Below are 12,677 nucleotides of genomic sequence, written 5' to 3' on the forward strand. Positions count from 1 at the left end.
AGACAGAATAATGAGATTGTCTTGGGTAGACGGGATACAGACAACCAGAGAAAGTGATATAAATATTTTACATAAAGCATAAATCGTATATGCATAAAGAATATATTATGAAGTGCAGATGCAGTATAGTCAGATAGGGTATAAGTATATGTCACATTTAAAGGACTACTAGTGTAATATAGAAAATATATACATATAAATATTGTAGCATAGCGACTGGTCATGTGAATGATGGATGGTATGTATCGCAGAGGTGGGTGGCCCTGTGATGGAAGCCTGGTTATGTTTTGCTCAAGCAGATCTACTGCTGAGGGGTTTGTTTACATTGGGAAGGCTTCCAGGTGATGGGAGAGATGGGTGGCTTCAGTCACCTACAAACCCAGCCAAAGAGGCGTGTCTGAACACGTAAGATGGTTTTGTGTGTAAGGACCTGTGGTGATGTCACGTTCAACTGACTAACCATGTGACAGGTACCTGGGTGTGGTTACACCTATGTAAAGGAGGTGTGTGTAGCACATGGTAAGAGAGATTGAGTGAGTGTGTGAGTGTCTGTCAGGGTGGACACACTTCCGTGTGTCCTGGCAGGACACTGCAGAATGGCCTGTGTGTTGGACGGTTCCAAGTGGGGACGTCCTGGAAGCACACAGAGACCATTCCAGGCTGGAGAGCCTGCGTGCTGGACATAGCACGGACGGTTGGTGTTGGAGACTCCTGGGAGTGGAGTCGTCCTGGAAGCACCTGGAGACCGTAGACCTGGACGGTCTGTGTTGAGGACCTGGGACTGACCTGAAGTCAGTGTAAGGAGTGGAACTTCTGAGAGGTAACCCCGGACAACGGGATTATAATATACAGCAGAGAAGCCTATCTGCTACGTGAACTGTCTAATGTTTCATGGCTGTAATGAAATGGACTGTACCCTGTCTGGTTTATGCGGAGTTTGAATAAACCATATGGACTGATATGTGTGAGATATCGTGCCTGAAGTGTTTATCCTGCTGCCAAGTGAGTATCCCCAAGACCCGTAGCGGGTGAAACGCTACAATATATACAAGCAGAGAAGGAAATGATATCTGTCAACCTAATGCTTTGTTAAAATGCATATAGTACAAAGGTTCCTAATCTGTGCCTCAATAATCCTACTAAGATATATCACTATGTATTACTATTATCTATGAGATCTCCCGGTGTGCTGCAATTCTTTGTACTATGTGCATTTTAACAAAGCATTAGGTTGACTCAGATATCATTTCCTTCTCTGCTTGTATATATTTATATGTATATATCTTCTATGTTACACTGGTAATCCTTTATATGTGGCATATACTCATACCGTGTCTGACTATACTGCATCTGCACTTTATTATACAGCTCTGGCAAAAATTAAGAGACCACCAAATCTCCAGATCTGAACCCCATTGAAAACCTCTGGAATGTAATCAAGAGGAAGATGGATAGTCACAAGCCATCAAACAAAGAAGAACTGCTTTGCACCAGAAACAGTGTGAAAGACTGATGGAAAGCATGCCAAGACGCATGAAAGCTGTGATTAAAAATCATGGTAATTCCACACAATATTGATTTGTGAATCCTTCATGGGTTAAAACATTAGTATTGTTGTTTCAAAATCATGATTAACTTGTTTTCTTTGCATTATTTTAGGTCTGAAAGCACTGGTTTGTTTTTAATTTTGACCATTTCTCCTTTTCAGAAATAAATACAAAATGTATTGCTTGGAAATTCGGAGACATGTTGTCAGAAGTTTATAGAATAAAAGAACAATTTACATTTTACTCAAAAATATACCTATAAAGAGAAAAATCAGACAAACTTAACATTTTTCAGTGGTCTCTTAATTGTTGCCAGAGCTGTATATTCTTTATGCTTTATATAACATATTTATATTACTTTCTCTGGTTGTCTGTATCCCGTCTACCCAGGAAAATCTCATTATTCTGTCTTATCCAGAAATACTTCCGTGTAATTGACTGCACTTGCACTTTTACGGGTTTATATCATTAACTCAGACTTTCTATGTATGGCAGGCACGGTACCGCATAGGGAATGTGCCTCTGACTGCGGAGCCCCTTATAGATAAAGATAATAGGAAACACCGTGCAGTGCCTATTCCCCCCTCACACTACTCCCCCAGGTGATGCACTAATTGGGACGCCCAGCGGACCAACGGGAAGAGAGAGGAAGGGGCATCTGGCCACACCCACAAAGGTTAAATCCAGGTGCCGGGGTCAGTTCCTTCCTCTTTCTCCCCGGCTGACCCTCTGGAAGCAATTGTCCCACCCTCCCTCCCCTACATATTTACTACTGTGTTTATGACTTTAAAATGTTTTATTACTTGAAATTTATAGCTGATGATTATAATACTGTTATTTTTAAGTCACAGCGGAAATGGAGGGAGGGGCGAAGCTTCGTAGCCGCTCATTGGCTGGCCGCCGGTCGGTCGCAGACTGGGCCCACGGCTGTGAGCCCGCTGCGAAATGTAATTTGCCCCTCCCTGCTTATTAAATTAATAAACTGTGACCGACTAGTTCAACCCATCCGAGCCTGTTTGTGTTGTCTTTTCGGGATTGGTGGTAGGGGGGAAGGCACTATTTACGACACACGGGTCTCCGCAGTCTGTTGCCTGTATTTGACTCCTACTATCTATTTTGACCACTAGGGGACGCTCCACAACCTATGGCATCTGCACTTTATGACTATGAATATCCATATCCAGCATTTCATCATCTGTGTCTGTTGATAGTATATATATGTGTATATATATATATATATATATATATATATATATATATATATATATATATATATATATATATATAGTGATTACTATCGTACAGGATTCTCTGACCTTATCACTTTTTTAACATTATCTAATCATTTTAAATATTTATTTAATAAACATTTATATTTTAATACATTTAGGCTTGATTACTTCCCTTTCTATTGAGATTATATGCATTTTCTGGACGTTCGCCAACTTCAATATGAATCTAAAATAGGTTCTGATAGTAGCGACTGTGTTTGGTATTTCAGCGTAGTCCCGTTCATGTCAATGTAACAGAATCCAGCAGTTCTGTAGTCTGTAGCCTGCATGCAGGTAAGCGGAGCAGAAGAAGCTGCAGCACCAATCAGGTTCTCAGGCCCCTTCAAAATGTCATTCAGGTGTTACTGAGAGTTGGTTGGAAATATCCCTTTAAATGTCTCTTCTTGCTATCAAGTAATAATAAGCACTTTAAATGGAACCTGTCAGGTGGAAAAACACTATTTACCGGCCGATATAAGGTTAATCTACAGGATAATAGCGATAAAATGCTGTCTGTCCACATTAGTGCTGTGCGGCTAGTGGGAGGAAATGACCTTCTATCCTCCCTGCAGCTGCTTGCTTTCAGTCACCGGTTGGTTGTACGGAGCGGTTACACTCACCCGCACTGTACTGGGAGCCGCAGCAGTGATCGCTCCCCGGCAGACTGATTGGCAGCTTTCTCTGCACATACAGGCGGCACATACACGCTGCAGAGCGAGCTGTCAATCAATATGCAGAGAAGTGATTACAGCCGCGGCTCACAGTATAGTCAGTGGTGACTGCTCTGCGCACGCCCCAGGGACTCAGACCAGTCGCTCCTGGGAGAATAGAAAGTCATTTCCTCCTGGTAGCCGTGCTGTCATTTAGGCAGCCGGCCAGGGTTATAATGCTGATTACCTGCATACAAACTCCATATCTGCTGACAAATAGCGTTTGCACATGACAAGTTCTGTTTAAAGGGGTTGTCCATGCTCAGGGTTCAGTATGTGCGCTGCCAGGATTCACTATACATGCGGTCACGTGACGACAAGATGGCCGCGGCTGCTCTTAGTACAAGTGAATTGATAAAAGCCGGACACGTCTAGACACCATGTGGCCGGGAGTATGCAAATCACATACTTGCAGTCACATGACCGCCCGCTCCCAGCACCGGCACAGGGGAAACCTGATAGCGCTACTGTGCACACTGTGAGGATTCACCAGTCTGCAGTCATATACAGTGACTGCAGACTTTAGCCCCAAGCCTGGAGAACTTCAAAGTTCAGAACCTGGAAAGCCCTTTAACCCCTTACTCACATATATGTCACATGTATAGTTGAAAAAGAAAGTATATTTTGTATTATATTTCTCCCATTTGATAAATACCATAAAAGAAAAAAAAAAGTTGCTGTTTTTCAGGCATCCCACATCCCTCCAAAAATGTAACAAATGTTGTTTGTATCCCAAAAATGGTACCAATAAAAACTAAGAGTACTGGATCTCACATCATAGGAACACAAAATAAGTAAAAACTTTTCTTTAGAGTTTTAAAGGGAACCAGTCAAGTCCCAAACACTATTAACCTGCAGATATGGGGTTAATCTGCAGGGTATAAGCGCTCTGGAGCCGTGCGGCGGATGCTATAAAGTCGGCTTCAATCACCACTCAGCACATAGTGATCGGCTATAACCGCACCACAGCACTGACTGACAGCCGGCTCAGCACAGAGTACAGAGCCGGCTGTCAGTCAGTGTCGGGGAGTGGTTGCAACCGTCGCTCACTATGTACTGAGTGGCGACTGAAGTCACACCGGCCGCCCTCTGTGAACTGGAGGCTGCCGAGAGGAATAATGTTCCCTTCCTCCTGGCAGCGCAGCTCTCAGTATTGCGTCCTCACGGCTTTAGATTGTTATTAACCTGCAAATTAACCCCATATCAGCAGGTTAATAGCATTTTGGGATGTGAGAGGTTCCCTTTAAAAGCAATAAAATAAAAAGTCCATATAAGTTTGATACTAGTGTAATTGTAGTGACCTGTAGAATTAAAGGGAACCTGTCAGCAGGACTGTGCTCAGTAACCTACAGACAGTGTCAGGTCGGCGCTGTTATACTGATTACAATGATACCTGGTGATGAAATCCGTCTTGTGGTTGTTGTTTAATCTTTATTTTCAGTTTTGAGTTAATGATATGCTCGTGCTCCGGGGCGGCCTGTGGGTGTCTTCGTGTGGTGCTCTGAGCACGAGCATATCATTATCTGAAAACTGAAAATAAAGATTAAACAACAACCACAAGACAGATTTCCTCACCGGGTATCATTGTAATCATATTAAATAATTCACAGGGTATTTCATTATAAGACAAGTCGTGAATAATGTAATGAACATAATCAATAGTGCAGTCTTAATCAAAAAATGAAGATACAAATTATAGAAAAAACTCCTCTCTGCACAAGCACTTTATGATTGCTGCAATATTCCTACATTTGCACTAGGAGAGGACATGTTTCCATGATCTTCCAATACTGTATACTTATGTCATTTGTGGAACTGCCTCTTACCCCAACCCCTTATTCTCAGGGCTTCTATTGTGAATCTGATCTTTTCCTTAATCAATAATTTTTGTGTATAAGATTATATTTGTTACTTATCATTGTATCAATAAAATCATGTATAATTTTTGAAGTCAGCACTCCAATTATCTTTATTTCTATCATTGTAATCAGTATAACGGCGCCGACCTGACACTGTCTGTAGTTAACTGTGCACAATCCTGCTGACAGGATCCCTTTAAGTTACCTGCTCATTGCACTGTAAAAGCCAAACCTCAGCACCAAGAGTGGAATTACGGGGGGATGGGGGTCTCACCATTTATCCCAAATAGACGTTTTTCCTGTTATCAGCACATTATAGGGTTAAAGTCGAGCAGTGCAGGAAGGACGCTTTATTGCTGCAGACATGTTTGTTTCCCCATAGTTCTGGAGCTATGACTTTTTTTTGTTTTCATTGACAGCCGTATTCGGCCTCGTTTTTTTACGAGACGAGTTATAGCATTGAATCGCGCCATTCAGTTTGCCATAGAATGGACGACAAAGCAGGGAAATAGTTTTTATTTAGGATAAAATGGTTAAAAAAATTGTAATTTTGCTATTGTCATCAAGGCTTTGTTGTTTTTTTTTTACAGTGATATGACCTGACCAGTTTCCCTTTGACTACTAATTTGTGTCCAGTTAAAACTTAAAGGAGTATTCTGATCTCCAAGATCCTATCACAATATGTAGTAGATATAATAATAATATTTTCAATTAGAAATGTATTATAGTTCTTCTGATTAGCTATGTCGCTTTCCCTATGTGAAGGGCATTACAGTAGCTTAGATATCATAGATTAAAGTCACTAACCATGGATATCAAAGCTATTGCCGTGCTCTGCACATTGGGTAAGGGGCATAGCTAATCAGAAGAACTATACTAAATTTCTAATTGAAGGTTTTTGATAGTATTATTACTATTACACCTACTACATGTTGGGATAGGATCTTGGAGATGGGAATTTCCCTTTAAGGTTATATTATGTATCATACTCGGCATTTCCCTTGTATCCTACAGAGGTGAGTGGCGTACATAGACACTAGTTATGTCTTTCGGTAGAAGCAGTCTGTCACAGATCACTTTTGCAGTTAGTTCTTTTTCTTCTTCCAAGCACTGCAGACTGGAGAATCCTCACATTGCGCTCACTGTGTGCTGTGAGGAATCTCCGGTGCCGGCACACACAAGTTTGTGGTTTTCATACATGCGGTCAAGGGCCATTTAGGTGGCCGCGGTCTCGCTAAATGCAAGTGACTGAGCGAGGCCGGACAAGTCTAGTCGCATTGTGGCCGGAAGTATGCAAATCGCATATCTGCAGTCACATGACCTCACGGCGCTGACATCGGCGAATCCTCACAGCGCGCAGTGCGTAAGATGTGAGGATTTATATGTTTGCAGATAGAGTGACAGCAAACTTGTAGCTTGAGGTCGGACAACCCCTTTAAGAGTCATCCATTACCTGGAAAACCCCTTTTAAAATACAATATTACCCAATGTCAAATATAAATCACAAATACTGCATCGCTGCTGTCCCTGTAATGTCCGGCAATGTTATGCCCCGTGGGGGAGCGGCACCAGTGATAAAGGAGGCGATCTGTTATCTTTATTCTCCACTAGGGGGCGCCGCATTCAGGAATGATTTACCGAGGAGAGAACAAACCTTCAATGGTCCTTAGACTATTCAGAGAAGCTGAATTGTGTCTCATAGTGATTTACGGGTTTCCTATAATAAATCATGAAGGGTTTTCTGGGCTGAAAACAATTCTCCATCTTCTCTGTGTGACTGCAGAATCCTGACAGTGTGCAATGCTCTCACTATAACCATTCTCCTGTACTCGCTGTGAGAGTGGGCAGTCATGTGGCGGCAATTGTGGTCATGTACCAAGTAGATCCTTCTGAGATTCTCAACATTGAGAGAAGCAGAAGATAATCTAATGTGCGTGTGACTGCAAGAACAGAAATCGCATGCCGTCATCTGCCCAATCACTCAGCGTTTACAGGGGGATCATGACAGTGTGAGCATTAGACACCGTCCTGATTTAGCGGCCTGTAGTCACATAGTGACTGCAAACTTTTCAATTCAGCCCAAAAAAACCCTTTAAGAAAATTTGGCATAACCTTTTAGTTCCATGATCTGTATAGATGTACCCATCCTGCTGTACTTTTCAAACAAACTTTATTAACATTTTTGAAATTTTAACACACAAAAAACAGACTACAAAGTTAAGTTAAGAGAACAAGTCACATATAATACAGATGTAGCTTGATCCTATGTTGCTGATAATGGACAGACATAAACATAGTATATTACAGACATTATTCATGCCGTCCTGCTGCCTTGTGCTGTTATATGGACAGGAAATCACTGAGGACTTGTAATATCCTTATTACGTACAGTAGGGGGCATTATCCCATGTATCAGTATCACTCCCTGTACAAGCATGGTTCTTACAGTACGGACTTCCCAGGACCGCTAAGCAGAGTACAGGCTGCTGCTCATGGAGGTCAGTGTTCTCTCCATGCAGTATGTGCAGCGGCCGCCCTGCTGACTGTCACTACTGAGGAATCCGAAATCATTCTTATAAGAACATTAAATTAAGTAATTACTACAAAACAGAACCACAAAAGGCCGAATATAAACTTGATTTACTGCCTTAGCCCTGTAGCTAAATAACCAGACCAAGAGCATAGGGCTTGTGACCGCCCCCAAGGAACTCAGCCCCCAGGGCCCCTGCTGTGCTACCAGCCCCCCGCCATGCTATAAATGTGTATCTGTAATAATGTCACTTGTGTCCCAGATCTCAGTACAACAGAAGAGACTTCATATAATGAGAACACTGTGTAGTGGATGTGACTGCAGCTTCTATGTTACTGTGTGTATTTACATATCTACCTGAGTCTTTCGGGACACCCACAAGGTCTTCTTGCTTCTCGATGTCATCTTCTTTCTCCATCAGCGGCTTCTTTGCGTCTTTTGAAGAGATCAGGATGAGTTTTCTCTTCTTGGCACATTTTTTCACCATTGGCACATCTTCATCCGCTTGAATGATGTTTTGGCAGGAAGACATCTTCTTAGAGGAGCTGGATGTTACCTGTCTCCTCTTCTTGCTCTTATTCTTGGGCACCTCGTGTTCATCAGATGAGGTCTGGATGGCACGTCGTCTCTTTGGTCCTTTCCTTTTTGAGGCGACCTCTTCATCCTCCATCATGTCCTGCTCATCAGCCGATGAGTCAGGAATTGGACGTCTTTTTTGTCCTCTTCTTCTCTTTACCACAATCTCATCTTCATCCTCTGTCGTATCCTGCTCATCAGCCGATGAGCCAGGAATTGGACATCTTTTCTGTCCTCTTCTCCTCTTCACCACAATCTCATCTTCATCCTCCATCGTATCCTGCTCATCAGCCGATGAGCCAGGAATTGGACATCTTTTCTGTCCTCTTCTCCTCTTCACCACAATCTCATCTTCATCCTCTGTCGTATCCTGCTCATCAGCCGATGAGTCAGGAATTGGACATCTTTTCTGTCCTCTTCTCCTCTCCTCCACCACGATCTCCCCTTCGTCCTCACGATCCATTTTAGTGCTCTGTTTGGGGTTAGCAGAGTTTTCCACCATCTCCAGTCACCGACCAACTGCCAACTGCCGCTCACATAGAACCCTGGCAGCTCTGGTCATGTGACCACTAACTGACCAATGAAGCTCAGCCTTGTGTGCCATCCATATATAACATATAATCTACATGTGAATTATATTATAATCTTTTCTTTAACAAATATTATAATGGATTTTATTTTTCATTCTGGTCTTTAACCCCTTCACCCCCAAGGGTGGTTTGCACGTTAATGACCGGGCCAATTTTTACAATTCTGACCACTGTCCCTTTATGAGGCTATAACTCTGGAACGCTTTGACGGATCTTGGCGATTCTGACATTGTTTTCTCGTGACATATTGTACTTCATGATAGTGGTAAAATTTATTCGATATAACTTGCATTTATTTGTGAAAAAAACGAATATTTGGCGAAAATTTTGAAAATTTCGCAATTTTCCAACTTTGAATTTTTATGCCCTTAAATCACAGACATATGTCACGCAAAATACTTAATAAGTAACATTTCCCACATGTCTACTTTACATCAGTACAATTTTGGAACCAAAATTTTTTTTTGTGACGGAGTTATAAGGGTTAAAAGTTGACCAGCAATTTCTCATTTTTACAACACCATTTTTTTTTAGGGACCACATCTCATTTGAAGTCATTTTGAGGGGTCTATATGATAGAAAATACTCAAGTGTGACACCATTCTAAAAACTGCACCCCTCAAGGTGCTCAAAACCACATTCAAGAAGTTTATTAACCCTTCAGGTGTTTCACAGGAATTTTTTGAATGTTTAAATAAAAATAAGCATTTAACTTTTTTTCACACACAATTTATTTCAGCTCCAATTTGTTTTATTTTACCAAGGGTAACAGGAGAAAATGGACCCCCAAAGTTGTTGTACAATTTGTCCTGAGTACGCTGATACCCCATATGTGAGGGTAAACCACTGTTTGGGCGTATGGCAGAGCTCGGAAGGAAAGGAGCGCCATTTGACTTTTCAATGCAAAATTGACTGGAATTGAGATGGGACGCCATGTTGCGTTTGGAGAGCCCCTGATGTGCCTAAACACTGAAACCCCCTACAAGTGACACCATTTTGGAAAGTAGACCCCCTAAGGAACTTATCTTGATGTGTGGTGAGCACTTTGACCCACCAAGTGCTTCACAGAAGTTTATAATGCAGAGCCGTAAAAATAAAAAATCATATTTTTTCACAAAAATGATCTTTTTGCCCCCAATTTTTTATTTTCCCAAGGGTAAGAGAAGAAATTGGACCCCAAAAAATGTTGTGCAATTTGTCCTGAGTACGATGATACCCCATATGTGGGTGTAAACCATTGTTTGGGCGCATGGCAGAGCTTGGAAGGGAAGGAGCGCCATTTGACTTTTCAATGCAAAATTGACTGGAATTGAGATGGGACGCCATGTTGCGTTTGGAGAGCCCCTGATGTGCCTAAACATTGAAACTCCCTACAAGTGACACCATTTTGGAAAGTAGACCCCCTAAGGAACTTATCTAGATGTGTGGTGAGCACTTTGACCCACCAAGTGCTTCACAGAAGTTTATAATGCAGAGCCGTAAAAATAAAAAATCATATTTTTTCACAAAAATGATCTTTTTGCCCCCAATTTTTTATTTTCCCAAGGGTAAGAGAAGAAATTGGACCCCAAAAAATGTTGTGCAATTTGTCCTGAGTACGCTGATACCCCATATGTGGGTGTAAACCATTGTTTGGGCGCATGGCAGAGCTTGGAAGGGAAGGAGCGCCATTTGACTTTTCAATGCAAAATTGACTGGAATTGAGATGGGACGCCATGTTGCGTTTGGAGAGCCCCTGATGTGCCTAAACACTGAAACCCCCTACAAGTGACACCATTTTGGAAAGTAGACCCCCTAAGGAACTTATCTTGATGTGTGGTGAGCACTTTGACCCACCAAGTGCTTCACAGAAGTTTATAATGCAGAGCCGTAAAAATAAAAAATCATATTTTTTCACAAAAATGATCTTTTCGCCCCCAATTTTTTATTTTCCCAAGGGTAAGAGAAGAAATTGGACCCCAAAAAATGTTGTGCAATTTGTCCTGAGTACGCTGATACCCCATATGTGGGTGTAAACCATTGTTTGGGCGCATGGCAGAGCTTGGAAGGGAAGGAGCGCCATTTGACTTTTCAATGCAAAATTGACTGGAATTGAGATGGGACGCCATGTTGCGTTTGGAGAGCCCCTGATGTGCCTAAACATTGAAACTCCCTACAAGTGACACCATTTTGGAAAGTAGACCCCCTAAGGAACTTATCTAGATGTGTGGTGAGCACTTTGACCCACCAAGTGCTTCACAGAAGTTTATAATGCAGAGCCGTAAAAATAAAAAATCATATTTTTTCACAAAAATGATCTTTTTGCCCCCAATTTTTTATTTTCCCAAGGGTAAGAGAAGAAATTGGACCCCAAAAAATGTTGTGCAATTTGTCCTGAGTACGCTGATACCCCATATGTGGGTGTAAACCATTGTTTGGGCGCATGGCAGAGCTTGGAAGGGAAGGAGCGCTATTTGACTTTTCAATGCAAAATTGACTGGAATTGAGATGGGACGCCATGTTGCGTTTGGAGAGCCCCTGATGTGCCTAAACACTGAAACCCCCTACAAGTGACACCATTTTGGAAAGTAGACCCCCTAAGGAACTTATCTTGATGTGTGGTGAGCACTTTGACCCACCAAGTGCTTCACAGAAGTTTATAATGCAGAGCCGTAAAAATAAAAAATCATATTTTTTCACAAAAATGATCTTTTCGCCCCCAATTTTTTATTTTCCCAAGGGTAAGAGAAGAAATTGGACCCCAAAAAATGTTGTGCAATTTGTCCTGAGTACGCTGATACCCCATATGTGGGTGTAAACCATTGTTTGGGCGCATGGCAGAGCTTGGAAGGGAAGGAGCGCCATTTGACTTTTCAATGCAAAATTGACTGGAATTGAGATGGGACGCCATGTTGCGTTTGGAGAGCCCCTGATGTGCCTAAACATTGAAACTCCCTACAAGTGACACCATTTTGGAAAGTAGACCCCCTAAGGAACTTATCTAGATGTGTTTTGAGAGCTTTGAACCCCCAAGTGTTTCACTACAGATTATAACGCAGAGCCGTGAAAATAATTTTTATTTTTTTTCTCAAAAATGATTTTTTAGCACCCAGCTTTGTATTTTTACAAGGGTAACAGAATAAATTGGACCCCAAAATTTGTTTTCCAATTTGTCCTGAGTACGCTGATACCCCATATGTGGGGGGGAACCACTGTTTGGGCGCATGACAGAGCTCGGAAGGGAAGGAGCGCCATTTGGAATGCAGACTTAAATGGATTGGTCAGCAGCCGTCACGTTGCATTTGCAGAGCCCCTGATGTACCCAAACAGTACAAACCCCCCACAAGTGACCCCATATTGGAAACTAGACCTCCCAAAGAACTTATCTAGATGTGTTTTGAGAACTTTGAACCCCCAAGTGTTTCACTAAAGTTTATAGCGCAAAGCCGTGAAAATAAAAATTCTTTTTTTTTTTCACAAAAATGATTTTTTAGCCCCCAGTTTTGTATTTTCACAAGGGTAACAGGATAAATTAGACCCCAAAAGTTGTTGTCCAATTTGTCCTGAGTACGCTGATACCCCATATGTGGGGGGGAACCACTGTTTGGGTGCATG

The sequence above is a fragment of the Ranitomeya variabilis genome, chromosome 3, assembly GCF_051348905.1.
Source record: "Ranitomeya variabilis isolate aRanVar5 chromosome 3, aRanVar5.hap1, whole genome shotgun sequence".
Taxonomy (NCBI): Eukaryota; Metazoa; Chordata; class Amphibia; order Anura; family Dendrobatidae; genus Ranitomeya; species Ranitomeya variabilis.